This window comes from Anopheles marshallii, chromosome 3 (genome assembly GCF_943734725.1).
Source record: "Anopheles marshallii chromosome 3, idAnoMarsDA_429_01, whole genome shotgun sequence".
NCBI classification, from domain to species: Eukaryota; Metazoa; Arthropoda; class Insecta; order Diptera; family Culicidae; genus Anopheles; species Anopheles marshallii.
The window spans coordinates 23888260-23904920 of NC_071327.1; positions in this window are offsets into that span (position 1 = coordinate 23888260).

Consider the following 16661-nt stretch of genomic DNA (forward strand, 5'->3'; position numbering starts at 1 on the left):
CGACCCTGCAGGCGACATAACCATCACCACCGCCCGTATCAACCCGCAGCGTCATTTGATTATTTCCGGACTCATTTTTGGAGGAGGGTAACCCACGGGCCGGGGTGTGCCACCGACGGTGGGCGATTGTGGTAGAAGGTAGATTTAGGTTAATTAGACTTCATCATCAGCAAGCAAAGGGGTTTGCTTTTGAGAGGGGAATTACAATGGGAGTGGCCGAGATAATCTGTTTAATGCATTGAAATTTATGTATGTTATTAATAGAACATTCTTATATATTTTGTTTTATTTCATAATACAATTGCTTGCGTTAAGTAGAAGTAAATATGAGATATAAACTAATGTTGGAAGTTAACATGAACTAAACACTCAATACAACGTTTCATATAGTTGTTATAACTAGCTCATACACAAATACAACCCCTAGCTGTAAATCGACCAATCGTCAAATTCTGCACGACGAAAGGCGGACAACCCTGGCATCAACCCGACTGCATTGGGTGATGAAGTGGATGATGCATATCATGACAGGGCCGTTGCACAAAGCGACGGAGGAAAAGCGCAACAAACAACGGGCGTGTGCTAGCGTTGCTGGTTGCCGGGGCCCGGGCACAGCGTTGCGGCTTCGATTCAATCAATTAATTAATTAAAGCCTTAAGCCCCTTTCCGTGCGGATGCTATGGGGGGGACGCGAGGACGCTCATGTAATTGCTCTCGGTGCGCCCTATTCTCCCCAGGCTGCACGGAATTTCTGCTGCGAATGTGTACCCGTGGGGCGTGCGTTTACGGGCGAGGTAAGTTTTCGCTCAATCCAAAACACAATTCATCGCATCGTACAAACGGCCTGCGGTTTGGGGAGGGTAAGCGGCCCAAGAGTTGGGCGATCATGCATGGAAACGCGACACCGAAACGCTTCCCGTTCGCTACCCGAACCCGGTCGGCGCTCTTATCGATGTCTCGCACAGAACAAGAAGTCTAATAAATGAAGCCAATTAGTGAGCCACCGTCAACGCCACCGGAAAGAGAAGGGATGCACGGCGGTAGGAACAACGACAGGGCACACATGCACCCGGGTGGGAGGGAAAACCCGTTCCTTGTAGACGTGGCCTCCATCGGTGTGTGATATGGTGATGGTCGATGGCGAGAAAAACTGGAACGCATGAGGATTTTTTCTCATGCATTCTACGGGAGACCATTCGGGAAGAAGTGGGATAATTGTACACACGGAGGACGATGCAAGATATGAAATTTGCACGGTACCGTTTGGGATCGGGCACAATCACGGTACGGCAAGGATTCTCTCAATTAGTGAACGATTTCCACAGGATCTTTCATGCACGTCCCCGCCCGTGCCACTACAACCGAAACTGGCCAATTTCTTCTCTCGCTGGGTTTGGAGTGCAGATGGATGCATCGTAAACGCTACATATCCTTGGGGAGTGGGGAGGAAAAAATGAAGTGATGAAACCGAGCACCGAGGAAAGGGCGATGATGGGAAATAATTAGAGCAATTGTTTGATTTTGGCCTCAAGCTGATACGAGGCATTCGGAAATTCTGCCCTGTTCCACAGCACGCCGGTAAGTTGTCAGAATTTGCCAGAAACGGAGGCTAATTAGTGGCGTGTGGACATCCTATTACTACCTTCCTATCTCTACCGACCTTCGTACGGTCTCTGTTTGTTGGCCGTAGACCAACTTAAGACCATCATTATCGAACTATGAAATATGGCACTAGAATAAAAGTGACTACCAACGAACAGTACAGTTTACAGGGGTTTTCGAAATCAAGTAGTGAAGATAGAGCCATTTATGGAGCATTATCAAGTTAAAGTGGAATTCGATGATGAATACGTGAAATCTTTCTCTTGTGTCTGAATTTTCCTGATGTCAGATCAGGTCAGAAAGCTTTGGAAATGTGTGACTTGTGAAAGCTTTACACAGAACTCATTAAAACATTGCAAGAGCTGTGAATATGTGTAATGATTTCACATTTACCTCTAATTAGTCAACTTCATCTTCAAAAGATTTTAGAAATGATTCGAAAGTTTACGTTTTTCTTATCTAAAATAACATTTGGCATTTGGTGATCTTATTCGCAGTAATCATAACAACTTCCTCAAAAGGCTAAATAGAAATATAGAAATTATTAACTTGGCATGAAAATCAATATTTAATAATTGCATTATGCTTCACTAAAAGCTCAAGTACCGATTTCTTGTCCAAATTCAACCTATCTGCTCTAATGAGACTGACTTCAGACACTGATTAGCTATCTGCAAAATCCAATCGTACGAGGCAAAAAGGTAACAGAGAAAAATGCTTTAACACCCTTTCTCAGTTGCATCGAAACTGTTCCCATCATCGAAGCAGGCACCGGTGTGCAATTTGTGCAAACGCGTTCACGTGCACCCGGGACATGACAGAAACAGCAAACGGGAAGCGCATGGTGGAATCCGCGTTTAATTGAAAACAAGAATGATAAGTTCATTAATAATTCGCGGCCGCCTTTTACAGGTTGGCCCCCGGGGGCGTCTTCATTTGCTCGTAACAAGCTGCCGTGTATGCTGCCACCGATACACGTGGAGTGGGTGAGAGATGGGCGGTACAAAATGCCCTTGACACCGTGTCGGTCCTTGTTTCGCAACAGGGAGCGTGTGTGTGTGCGTGTGTGAGCTTTGTTTTTTAACAGGCCGATGTCGTTCATAGTTGGATCTGCTTTATGCCATCAGCTTCCTTTCCATCATTGCGCTTCATCGGATCACTTTTCATTTCGCTGTTCGTGTCGATCGCACATTGCTCCGGTGGGATGCACTGCAATGCACCGCAATGCACACACTGAGAAGATGCATTCAACACAATAAAAAAAAACCCTTCTAACAACATCAACACGCTACCCTTCATAAACGTTTGCAATCGCCAACATGGGACACCTTTTGAACGAGGTGGGGTAAAATTCATGCCGCGTTGCCATGAGATGTTTGCTCATTCGTCAGCGAAAGACAGCCAGGGACTTATGGATGCAGGCGATGGTTGGAGGCATGGTTGATGGGTTACCATGGAAGCAAAACTTCTTCATTAAACGCATGTGCTGAATAACAATGAATTAATTAATAATGTTCCTAATTAGCGGGACATTAAAAATGCACATTTTGGCCTCTAGTGCCATCGTGTAAGCGGAAGCTCTTTCCTTGAGGTGTAAGTACGATGACATAGGAGTTTAGAGGAAGTCATTTGCGAAGAAGAATAAAAATAATAAGAAAGAAACTATCTCCCTAAGACCCTCCAACACAATATTATTGTACATGAGGTATTCATTTAATTTAATTTTTATTTCCAGTCAACAACTCTTTCTCCCAAAACTAATCTTCAGCAGTGGTAGGTAAAATGAATCCAAGAAGCGGTTAATAGAATTTTCATATTTCCAATTTTCTCCCCCGATTGCGCTGTCGATAGAAAACATATTTCGCTCCAACAGCATCAACACTAAGCACGTGTTCTGGACAAGTGGATGTGAATGAAGCCAATGGCTAAACGGTGCAGCTGATGATTCGATTTCGATTGAAATTGGACCCGACAACTGCCAGCAGCGGGCTTCGAGAGAAAGCAAAAACTAGTCGAACCAAGTCTACCACAGCGGTCAGAACAACGTCGAAAAGTTACCGAATAGGTGCCAGCCAAGCCAGCGAAATGCAATTTTCATACATTTATGTCTGGATCGCAAGAATCTCGTTGCCCGAGAGAAGAAAATAAAATCAGCAAAAAAAAAAAAAACAATCGATTGCAATACGATAAAAGGTCTCAAATAAGCGATGTGGTATCGGGAGGGAGCAACGCGAACAAAGCTGGCAGGAAATTGGAAGGAACTCTCTAAGCCATGCATGTAATAAATCAACTCAATCAGAATGATGGATATCGCTGAATGATTTCGGCGGCAGGAAAAGAAAAAAAAGTGATTCAAAAGGTAAAAGGAATTGTGTGTTTCTTTTCTCTTTCTCTCACTCTTCGCCAAACTTTTGTTGCAAGGGCTTGGCATGACTTCCACCTTGGCCAAGTCACTTGCCATTCGCTTAGCAAGGGCAATGCTCAATCCGTCCAGACGTCAAGCAGCTGTAGACCAGAAGCAATTGTTCGGTATTAACACCCGGGCTCTAAGTTTCGATCTTTATTATGGTATAGAAAGATAGAGGAAGGAAGTTAACAGTGAGATTTTGTTGTAGATACGATTTTCCCATACAGGGACCCCAAGCACAGCTGAAAAAGTTAAAAACATTTGTGGATTCTTTTCAATTTTGAACATTGTGGAACATTGCAACCCCTGTATTTGATTATAAAATAGATAGATAGATAAGTTAGAGTTAGAGATAAGTTATAAGTTAGATAGTAAGAAGAAGCTATAGATTTTCACTTAGTCAGTAATAATTGATAATATTTTAATCATGGAAAAGATGTGGAACAACAAAAATACAGATCGACTAATAGACAGATTGCTCAACAACGTGACCCGAATCATGCTCTCGCCCCATCTTTTGCACCGATCCAGGAAGAGGGCCTTCCAATTAAGCACTAGAATCGCTAAATACACGCACTGCGCCGCCTATTCTTAATTAGTTGTTAACTGACAAAAAAGTACCACGACTGCTTGCTAATTGAACAAAATGGCAACTTTCGTACTACACTCTGCTCACCAGAAACTACTAAAAAACAACTTTCCAAACAAAGCTACAACCACAAACGGAACCACCAGAAAACTAAACGAAATAACAACATCGAAACAGTCAACAAACTAAACCCACCGTTGACTAATTGGTGCATCATTTTAGTTTTGGCCGGTAATGAGCAGTGGTAGCAACGATGAGCCCACGACACGATGGGGGCCGATAGGTGATCTGCTTCCAATCCAAAAATCGGCCCACCCAGCCGTCACCCGCCGTCTGCACTTCCGAAAATACCCCCTCTCCTCTCTTCCCCCACCACATTCTACCGGGCGGTCAACTTCGACGGCGATGGAAGATGATCGGAAGACGATCCAAAACACATAACGATCGAAACGCCATAAATCCATCGTTAATTGGATCGCATTTAATGGGGAATTAAATCGTTAATTATCTTAATTAGTCACCGGGAGCGTGCACGCACACAGACGCATGTGCACACATGTGGAGTGTAAGAACCGCTGCTCGCGAAGGGAAAATTCAAAACCAGCAGAAGTACGGCGGAAGTGCGTTGGACACAACCGGGACGCCGGAGGAACGAAAGCAAAACCATGCGCTTTGCTTGTTTGTTTATGTTGCTCGGGTTGTGTAGTGAATGTCGACGGTCCTTTTTTTTTCGTGACTGTTTGTGCATCTTAACCGCACAATGCCCTGTTGTTGAGGATTTTCCGATCCAATTTCTTCTACCAGCTACCAGGTATCGATCGATGAACTAAGTGATCGTACGTAATTGGATAGTGGCAAGAGGATGTGATGGTTGGCGGGGAGAGGTGTTTTACAGAGCGGGAAAAATTCTTTTAATTGCAAAAAAAGGAACATAAGGAAAAACACAGTGGTCGATAGCTTTCATTACGTTTCGGGGCTCGTGTTCATTAGTTTAATTAATGGCCGATTTAAGAAAGTGCACGTTTCAATCGGTTGTGTCCGCACCGGAGCACAAAAGCGAAACGTGAAGAGCACCAGCACAGCGTGTACATTATCGATGATTAATTTTTCATAACTTGCGTTGCTAAACGCTTAATAATAGTGGTGTATGGTGGGTTTCACTATCCATTCAAGTCATTTACCTTCTTCTTCAGCGCTTCGAACATGGATGTCAGTTGGCATATAATGAAACAGGCTTGTTTGTGCAGAACTTCGAGACAATTTTTAATTAAATGGGATGAATCCAAATGTTCAAATACAAAATAAAGGTTTATTTAAAATGCCATCCTAAAATGTATATAAATACTCTTCAATTCCTCATTAAAACAACAAGTAAGAAGTATATTACTTAAAAAGCATGTACTGTAAGGCAATAACCTTCGTAATCAAACTTTCTTCCCTCTGGCAAATCATGATGATCATCTTAAGCGTACGTGATTCGTAAGGAAAATTAGCACCCGCACCCTGTCACTTACTAAAACCTACATTTCATTCTTCTCCTTTTACCGACATTGAGATGTATTCCTTGAGATTTCCAGCGATCGTCAAGCTGTTGTCGATGTTCACGATCGAATATGATTGCCGTAGCCTTCTCTACTACACACTGATCAAAGCGTAAGCTAAAACTAACCTATTTAAAAAAACAACAAGGAATATTTAGAAGAACAACATCATCGTCATCACCTTCATTGCGATCGCTATCGTGATCGTCACCATTCGTTAACCGGCACCAAAGGGCAGGGACATATGCTCACACTTTGCTGCTCATGATCATGCAGTCGGCAGAAAAGCTGGGAGCCTAACATTAAGGAAGCACACCGTCCCATAATTTATCATTATTGGTGCGCGGCCACAGAATGGGCTCAGTACCGGTCCTTTGCAATTCGGATTCCCTCCACCCAGTGTAGTGCCGATCATCAGAAATTGATTTACGGCAACGCCTCTCGACGAAATCATATTTCGAATGGCAGAAAAAAAACACCACGGAAGGTTCAAATGGGACACACTGCAGGAAGAAAAACTTTAATTTCTTTTTTACCTTTGCCATTCGTTCGTACGGTTTGCCGCACCGCAACTGTTCGTAACTGATGTGTCCAACGTGCCCATTTGCATTGCAAGCCTCACCATAAAGACACTGTGCCGTGCCGTATCTTTTAAAGGGGGTTGGGGTTTTGTGCCGCCATCGTCAGCCACTTAACCTTGCGTATCCACTTCAATGCGAAAAGGCCCCTTCCGAACACCAAATTCGGTCTCGGATCTTCGGGTGGCCGCCCGGCGTTCGGTTGCCTCGAGTGGCTTTCCCAAGTGTATGACTTCCCTTTCTCCGCACTCGTTCTCGCTCGCCCCGACAGTTCGATTCCATTCACTAATGAACCACTTACTGACACTTAATAAATTGAGCCCCTTATTTATTTATTCTCCCGTGATTAATCCACCTGAGGTGATTATTACCTCAACGAAATGACAACCGGTGGAATGGCGTTGGGAAGTAGGCAGGATGCGAGAGTTGCTTGGGGAGCGAGCAAACTGGTAACGCCTAAGGAAATATTCTGCAAATGGGTACTGGGTGCGTTATTTACCGCTCTCGTTTCGGTAAAGCCTACGATCAATTCATTTCGAGGTCCAGTGTAAGTTTGCTTTAGTTTGCGATTTATTCAAAGGAAGCGATAATAAAATACATTTCTACGCCTGGTAGTTTCGAAGGTACGTGAATTCATCACTAGTTTCCGTTTATAAAGAAACTGGGCTATGTACCATTATTGCATGGTTGTTATAAATTCGCAGTCATTCAGTTTTGTAAAATGAATTTTGCATTTTGCACGAAATTTTGTTGAACAAAATTAAAACAAACATTAAAACAAATGTATTGCATAGAAGGAATTAGAAGGTCTCGTTGATTTCTAATGAACACTTCTAATGAACATCGAAAATATCAGTAGAAGGCTGCCTAAATTTATCTCAGAGATGAAAAACGCCTAGAAACGTATCTTTAACATCGTAAACCTCTGATCGTAACATTGTTCATTGATACTTCATCTCACTCCTTCAGAAATCCTTCAATATATTACGGAGGTAGTTAAAGCTGCTACCACAATGATATTTAATTGATTGATAGATATCACACAAGGTAAAACACCCAATATACATAAACATGTTTTAGCAAAAGAATGCCTGTACCGTATCACACTCGCAAACATTTCACAACCTAACCCAGTGCTGCAAGATCAAATCTCAAATTGTCGTAGCGTGAATGAAATTCACCCACTCTCGCACACAGGTATAATGATTGACCTCATTTGGGGGCTTCAATTTTTGTCGTTTTCCAAACACACCTTTTCGTTGGCCCGTTCCCGTTGGTGCCATTGTTCTGTCAAACGTTGACGGGCGGGACACATTCTCGGGGCTCAGCACTACCATGCACGGCTGCCCCGGGATGCGGGAAACCCGAGTGTCGGACCGTTGTTGCGCTTGTGGCGTCGTTGTCGGTGGTACAAACCTAGGACATGGCACATGGCCGTTTTTGCGATTTCTAATTGAAATAAATTAATGAAGGTAAATAGACGTGTGGCGGAATCTCGGCGCGAAAGAGGGGGCGGAACGCACGATCCGTTTGCTCCGTTGCCAAGTGTCACGTTTTTTGGCACTGGCCCAGCCTGCACGTCGCGAAACGATTTAAGGTCTATTAAGATGCTTGACATTCCGCACGATAGGAACTGATATCGCTAACAACGCTGGGCATGTGTGCACGGAATCTGCGTCTAGCTTTTAATGACCGTTCTAGTCTATTAGATGCATTTTTGGCGTTGAGAATAGCACTGCTTTGTGGTACGATATTTCATCATGTAAAATTCTTCTAATAATGCTTCTAACATTCTTCTTAAAGCTTACTAGTAGGACATTAAGGGAGAGAACGGTTAACGTTTAAAACGTTTTAACGTTTTTTACTTATGTTTTCAAACAATACTGTTATGAACAGTGCGAACCAAGCAAGAAAACCGGGAAGCACATTTTAGATTTCCAACACTCGTCAACTGTAGTGTTTTATCGCTTCACGCATGAGAAACTTTCCATTAGAATGTTGATAGAGATGATCTAATATTTTGACGGTTTAGTCCATTATTCATCCCGTTCTAAGCACTACCAGCAGCATCTTATCTTACCATCACAATCCATTTGCAGCAATTAGACGGTGTGAAACGTTTCCAGCAGCAGGTGCGGTTAATTTATTCTAATATTTGTACGTCCACTTTCACCACCGATAGCACCACTGTTAAGTATGCAAATAGGGAGCTGCAATCAATTTATTATGTGATGGTGAGTTTAACCTGTTCCACCTTCGTCATCTTCAACGCTGATTATCACATACCCTTCTCATTTGCTGGAAACTGCCATTTCATGGCCGAGACGTACGTGTATGTCAGTGAAACATTAACCAGAAACCTGTTCTATCCATCAGCCCCCCAAAAAAACCCATCAAGAGTTCAGTGCATTTCTTTTGCATTTGGCCTGCTCACCATCTCACTGTTACACGGGATTTTTTTTGCATAAATTCTTCAATAGGGTTTTCAACCATCCCCGGCAATTGTTCCGCCAGGCAGGCAATGGTAACGGCACCGAAAGAAGATAATAAAACAGAAACAAGCAGGAATCCATCCGATAAATAAGTACATTTATTCCATCTTCCTGCTTCCTACCCCCAAAACCGTCCTGCTCGATCTCTAGCCAATTCACGCTTTTCCATGAGAGTGTTGAGCTGGTACGCGTGAAGCGACGACCGACCGAATGGGGTCTCTCGCTACTCATCTTTTATTTTTTTGTTTGATTGACATTTTAATGGAGTTTCGAAATTGAAATGTGTTCATATTTCCGATTCTTCTCCTGCACGGGGCAAGGTTGGAGGACGGTGCGGGGCAGAACGAAGATTGAATAATTTATATTAGTTTCTTCATATTCACAATGTTGTTTTGATATGGAAACTGCTTGAAACTGTCTGAAATGTGTTGAGAATAGCTTATCTTATTGCTGCACGCTCAAGTTTATGAAGAATGAAGAAACATTTCAAGAGATTTAACCGTTGAAGTAACTCTTCTACTCTTGGCGTGGGTAAAACTTCTTGGTTAAATAAACCAGTAGAATACACAAATTGACGCTTTAACATAAAACGAAACAATAATAGAGTATTAACAATTTAAATCCTGATTAATAGAATTGATTTTCGAACATTTTGAAAAATAGCTCCCTCCAAAGCAGTAAATACATATCGATATTTAAAAAAAAATCCCTTAAACAAACTGAAACCCTTAATTTGACCAACCCGTTTGTCATTCCCTAACCGACAAACATGGGCACATTGGCTCAATCACACGCTTAATTACTCGATCTGATAGCTATATTTGTTTGTTTACCTTCGAGCGTAGCAAGCAAATAATCAAACATTAAAGCCAATCAAGTCTCGGCCGATTGCACATCCTCATCCGATGTCGACACAATCGAAGGTTCAGCAGTCATCACACGAAACCGGTCACATAAATCAACGGTTGCATAAACAAAAGCAGATGAGTAGCGATGGGTTGACCGGGTGAGGGGAGCACAATGAGGTGTATGTGATAGGATGACTCAATGCAACGGCAGTATATCTTAAATTAAAGATGCTTCAAGTGACACGTGAAGCATCTTCTTAAGAACAGTTTTTATTGCAAGAAATATGGCTAATTATTGCATCTTTTAGAATTTGCTAAGTAATATATTATGCAACCTGTTGTGAAATAATTCTGCGTAACGGGTTTAAAGGTATAGAAGATATTTTTTATAATACCGAAAAACAGTAGCATATCAAGAAACAACGCAGAAAAAAAGTTTATATGCACAAGAAGTAGTGACTAGTGGGGTTGTTAGTAGAGACTGTTTCTTAGCCAAATATAAGCGAAGATTATTCAATAGCAGCAGATAAGCATCAGCTCGAAATAAATTAATTTGGGATGTAACTGATTTCAACGATGAAATGGAAAAACTTAACCGTGGATAAAGATGATGATTGTGTCTATAACATTACAGTTTTAATTAACCGTACAGTGATGAATTCCGGAAAACTTCTCAGAATTGATGAGTTCTTCAGAGTCTGCTCCCAGTATTAACTCGTCAGCCGTCAAAATCAGCTTAAAAAGAAATGCTTGTTTGAAACCTACTCCACATCCGCCAAGATTGCTGGTTTCAAACACCGCACCGAAGACCTAATATTGCAATCCAGAAGGCCTACCAGTTGCTGAGATTGCTTATAATCGAGTAAGTTTACCAAGGCTCAGCCCCAGTCATTTTCCTTTCCCCGATCTCAGATGGGGCTTTGCTACAATTGGTAATATTTGCTGAAGGGATATGATGAGATTACGGCCAACATAGTGCCCTCCGGTTTGGGGCCGTACTTGTAGATGGGGAAAGGGGGATAAAATCAATTAAACTAGACACTGGCCAAGAATTCTCAGAAAAAGCTCCCACTACCAGAAGAAAGCAATCTTCTGCTGCAAAACCTTCTGCACACCGGCATAAGAAGATGAAGCACGAGAGATAGCGAACGCAAGAGGAGGATGGAAACAGCGTAAGGATTACGGCTAGGATTTCCCACTTGAGTAGCTTAATGAGGCAGGTCTATCCGACCCCTTAGCTACATCTCATATCCCAGGCAAACGTTGCGGATGGAAACTTCGATGAAAAGCTTTCGATTTGAAGTGGCCCAAAAGCAATTTTCACTTCGTACTGGTACACCTTCCTTCCGGCAGCACGTTTGTGCATGATTGTAACAATTCAATCCCTGCAAACTGTTCCCCTGTCCTGTCCTATCCTATGTTGTACCCTCGGCAGAGGAAAGCTTTTAACACGTTGTCGATCTTCGGGTGCAACTGTGTGCAACAGCATTTTGCTTAATCGAGCTGTTACACACGTACATGTGTCCATGTGTGATTTTCAACGGTACCGTACCGATGATGGTCGTGGCAGGAGGACTTTACTAAACGACTCTTAGCCTTCGGTTATCAGCTCCGCTTTTGCCCCACCCTGAAGCGCACGGGCTACAATGGAATGGGTTTTGATCAAATGTTATTTATTATTTGCGTGTGCTTAGTGCTAAGACTGAAGAGCTGTCTGAAACGGTGCAAGCAGACGATGAGGAGAACAGTAAAAAAAAACATAAGTTTTAAAGGAATGAAACAACTCTGCACTACTTCATGTTCCAATCGATACGTCTTTTCACCAAACCAACTACAGAGCGGTTGGTAGGAGAGCTTCATGCTCTGGTGAAACACATTTAGTTTAATTTAATTTTCACTGGCCCCCTTCCGGGGTCTGGTGTTTTGATTTACTATCGTGTTATCCTCAATACCTAAGCCTCTCTTTCGATCGAAAAGACGAAGAAAGACAGTAAGCATCAGGGGTGGCAACTCTTATTCGTCTCCAGCAATAATCAACCGAAGAATTGAATCTTTCAAATATGATGCAAATTTATTGCAATCATTTATACATTGCATAATGTCTCGAAAAGACTGCTACCAAACAGTTGGAATAATGTTTTAGCTTATAGTAATTAAAATAGGAAGCGAAATATCACATCACGATAAACAAGCATCCACTATGCCATCAGCAGCATGAAGTATCGACTACTTGAGTTCTAAATGAATCCTGTCGGCAAGGATTCCCCTACCGACTACTCACCCACCCACCCCGATACAACCCCTCTCTCGTGTAGCACTTGGGTGGTGCTGTTGTTACAGTGTTTTAATCGAACGGAATACTCCTGCATTTGTTGTTGTGCTGTTTAACTAAATGCTATCAGCTCTTTCCCTTAGCCATTACCCTTCCACCATGGGCCATCCGAAATGAAGGAGAGTGAAAAAAGGCACGGTAAATTCTACCAACTTTTAGATACAGCACGTGGACAGAGCAGTAAAACCATCCAGTACACCAGCAGCCAGCACACCATCGTTGTGTGTGTGTGTGTGTGTATGTGTCTGAGTACATTGGATACAAAAAGTTCCGAACTCCGGAACACAGTTTAAAATGAAATAAATAAAATTGAAATTTAATTAATTTTCTAATTAAATTATCAGCCATAGCACGGGCAGTTACGAAGTGGCACTGGAGTGGGTGATATTCTCACACCCAGTTACTAAATGCCTTCGCTATCTGTTTCGCTTCAGTTTCCTCTCGGGAAAAGCGGAACAAAACACAACAAAATCCAAAATCGTTCTCTATTTTTCCGGACCAGTACGCATTATTTTTTGTTGCTATCTTTGTTTACACTCTGCCACGTGTACGATCCATGGTCAGTCGAACGAACTGGAAAAACAGCGCAAGTGTTGGTGGCAATGTTGACAAATGTTTAAAGTCAAAATCAGTTTAAGGCAACAAACAGAAAGTATTGCAATATGTTATAAAGCATTTGTTTTATCTTTCAATAATTTACGGTGGAATAACACAGTGGAACGTAATTCATTCATACCCTGTGCGGCCGGATAAGTAGACAACACAGATAAAAAGTATATCTTTTTTGTAGAAATTTAATGACGTGTGAGTCTAGTACTATTTTAGTTTCTGATTTAATATCTATCTTTTAAGTATAGTAATCTACTGCACTACTTATTAGGCTTTATGATTTATTGTCGTAATTAAAGCCTGAAATTTTAATGAAATACTGTATCATTTAGAAGCAAAGTTCGTCCTTGCATCGACTTGGAATTTTGCTTCTCAAATTGTTGTCTAATGTTGTTTCATACTATTCTTAATGCACTTGCGAGAATTGCATATATTATAACCATTCGTTAATATTGCACCTTAAACAGTACTTGGTAAGTACTTGGAACATTAAAAAATTGTAACATTTACATTTGCTAAGTTTCCTAATTTCTTTCATGTCTGCTCCTCGGTAGAGCTCTCTTCTTGTCTTATCTTACCCACCCTAACGCTTTAGTCCTGCAAAACACTCAATCAGCTGCTTGACCCTCGCCTAATTTCAACCGCTCCATCTGCAAACGTTGATTCGGTACATATGCTGCTTTTCCCCCGCGGCCGTTGTCTCCTTCGCATGCCCGGAAGCACCCGGTAAAAGGAGGTACAGATGGGTAAGTAAACAAAGACAGGATTCCCCCTCAGTTGCGCCATTTAGCGTCCGGTTCGCAAAACCGCCACCCCCGAACCTTCAAGCAGACAAGACACAACGCCTTGCACGCCTGGGTGTTTTTGCACGCTTAAAGGAACGACCGACGAACCCCCTTATTGCATCATCGTTGTACATCGCACACCACTGTAGCAGCACGGTAGAACGAAAGGGGACGAAACATCGGGACGGAGTGCAAACTTTAATGCACTTTGTGTACGTTTCATTAACTTCCGCGCGAGAGCACGTTTTCTTCGTTCGCCGTCAGTGCCGCCAAGCGGCCGAGCGCACAGCTGTTTGTTGCCGCAGACAGGCGCGCACAGAGGGAAAAAAGCACGGACGGCCAATATGACGGAGCGAGCGAGTGCGCCGTACCACGTTTCGGGGCATTATTGCAATATAGTTATTTTCTTTGTAATTAATTTTTTAATTAAATTTCAAAATAATTACTCGCTCCAAAGGAAGTTGAGCTCGGCGATCTGGGGCGGCCCGGCGATGGATGACGCGATGGGTGAGCTGTCCGGTTGCGTCCTTCGCGAGTGTCACGATATATATTTGCTGTGGGGTTGTACAGCATGGATCCCCAAAACAAATGGCACGGTGCGAAAAAAAACCCCGCACAGCACGACAATTGATGTTGAAATATATCCTTTCAAATGATACACGTAATTGCATTTAATTTTAAAACTCGTAGTACTAGCATGTTCCTGAACGGTTCCCAGTGTCGTTCTTTTTTCAAACGATCCAATGTACGCGTAGTACACTGCACTGAACGATGGAGGAACAGCTGCTACCTATACGGGAAATCATCTTTGCTCGTTAAGATGTACCACAATGGCTTCCTCATTAGCAGACCGTATTCATGCAAAGTTTTCAACTAAGCGAAATATTCAGATCGAAGCAAAAAGGATGGCAGAAGACGGGATGATGGTGGTGATGCTGATTGAAAATAAAAGGCCTCGCACTAACAAGTTTTGACGAACAGGACCAGTGGACCGGACGACTGACGGGTGTCACTGAAGACGAATGCCAACACGGATAAGATGAGTCAAACAATCGAACATTCATTAGCAAACAGTTAAGCTTGTTTATGTGTGCATTTTTTACCGATTTCTGCGTAATGAACGTCATTCAAGGTATAAAAGTACAGTGGTGTCGCGATATATGAGTGCCGGGATAGGTACAGCCAAGCAAGAAATGTTTTGCTTTGAAATACGAGCAACATTTGAGAGTTGCCGAAGGATATGGTTAAGAATTATTGAACGAATCTGGATGGGTGTTACAACGATTAGTTCAACATCTGCATGGAAGGAACAGTGGTCTCATTTGTATCTGACAGGATACAGAGTGAATGATTGGAACTCCCAACCTGTCTCTGCGAAAAAACATAGGTTTCGAGGTGTATCAAGAAGATGGAAATGAATTCGTCGAAGAACACTCTGGAGCTGATAACCGAGAAGTTACACAATCTTTGTTCTACACCTCTACAATGCAAGAGATACTAAGAATATGGGAAAAATTTGTAGAATTTATATTTCAAAAATCATCTGGTCATGGATTGGAGTTGTTAAACGACATACGCCTTGCTCAACATTGATAGAATATTTCTCAGGTTTACAAAGTATTCAAAGGTTATTAAAGGTTCGACGATAACTTACAGCTCATAAAAACCAATCGAAAGATATTCAAATAATAGATATTTATCATTGACCAGATAATGAGACCCCAATTACTAATTGAATTCCATAACTTGTCTAATCGAATACCGCTTTGCTCAAACCCTAATGATGTTGAATTGTTCCATAAACGGATCTTTTTGTCCGGTCGTTTAATTTCTGATTGCTTTCATTTCCACCCTGTAAAGCGTCACACGTGTGAGAAAGTAATCGTACGCGCGAGCATTGAAACCACTTCAAACCACCACCAATACAGGTCCATTAAAAACACACACAGGGCGGACCATGAAAACGGGCGGCCCAACGGACGGCCGGTGAGGAAGATTATTGTACCGTTTATTTATACACCCACCGCCTCACGCTCATTATATTATATAGATTCGGTACAATTATACAAAACTAAACTTCTATTTCAAACGGACGATCATTAAAATAAATTGCTAGCCGAGCTCGTTATACATCCTTTTAAACTGGAAACTTTTGCCAGCCGGCTGGCTGCCACCCAAAAGCAGCCCGGCACCGCCACCACCCTTTCCGCACCCTGCCCCAGTGCACTTTGTTCGCGCGGCTCATCTCCCACGGACAAACGCGACGACGCTGCCGCCACCGCCACCACTGCCAGTTGTTCCAGCCAGCAGCCAACGCAATGAGAATCGAGGGGGTTTTCACCATGAACCTTACTCACCATATTCTGCTCGCCAGTGAGTTTGCGTTTATGATACGCGAACAATTCGTTCCCTGTCCCGAACGCGATCGCACGCTCGCTTTCTGGCCGTAGAATTCGCTCAGAATATCGCTATTTTCGATATTCATCGCCTTCTGTGGGGTTTGCATCGTGGTGTGTTCACCCTTGTTCCCGGGGCTGAACCAAAAGGATTGCCATTAAAAGAACCGTACGCTAACGAACGAACATTTTGGCAAAGCATTAGCCACCCGTTTGGCCATAATCGTCGTGCGCGTTTTCGGTGCATCGGAGTGACGGGTGTTTCGTGGTTCCCTTTTTTTCTACTCGTCCGCAGGATACTTTTCGGAGCGCCCTCACACTCACAAGACATAAGTTTTCCCTCAGTTTTCCTTTATTAGGACGGGAACACAATGCGGCGCTCCGCGCTAGACGGTGGCAGGCAACCGCTTTCAGCTGTTTCAACTGTGGCGGAAAGTGAGGCTTCGTAATTGGCTACATTACACACACTCACACACACACAC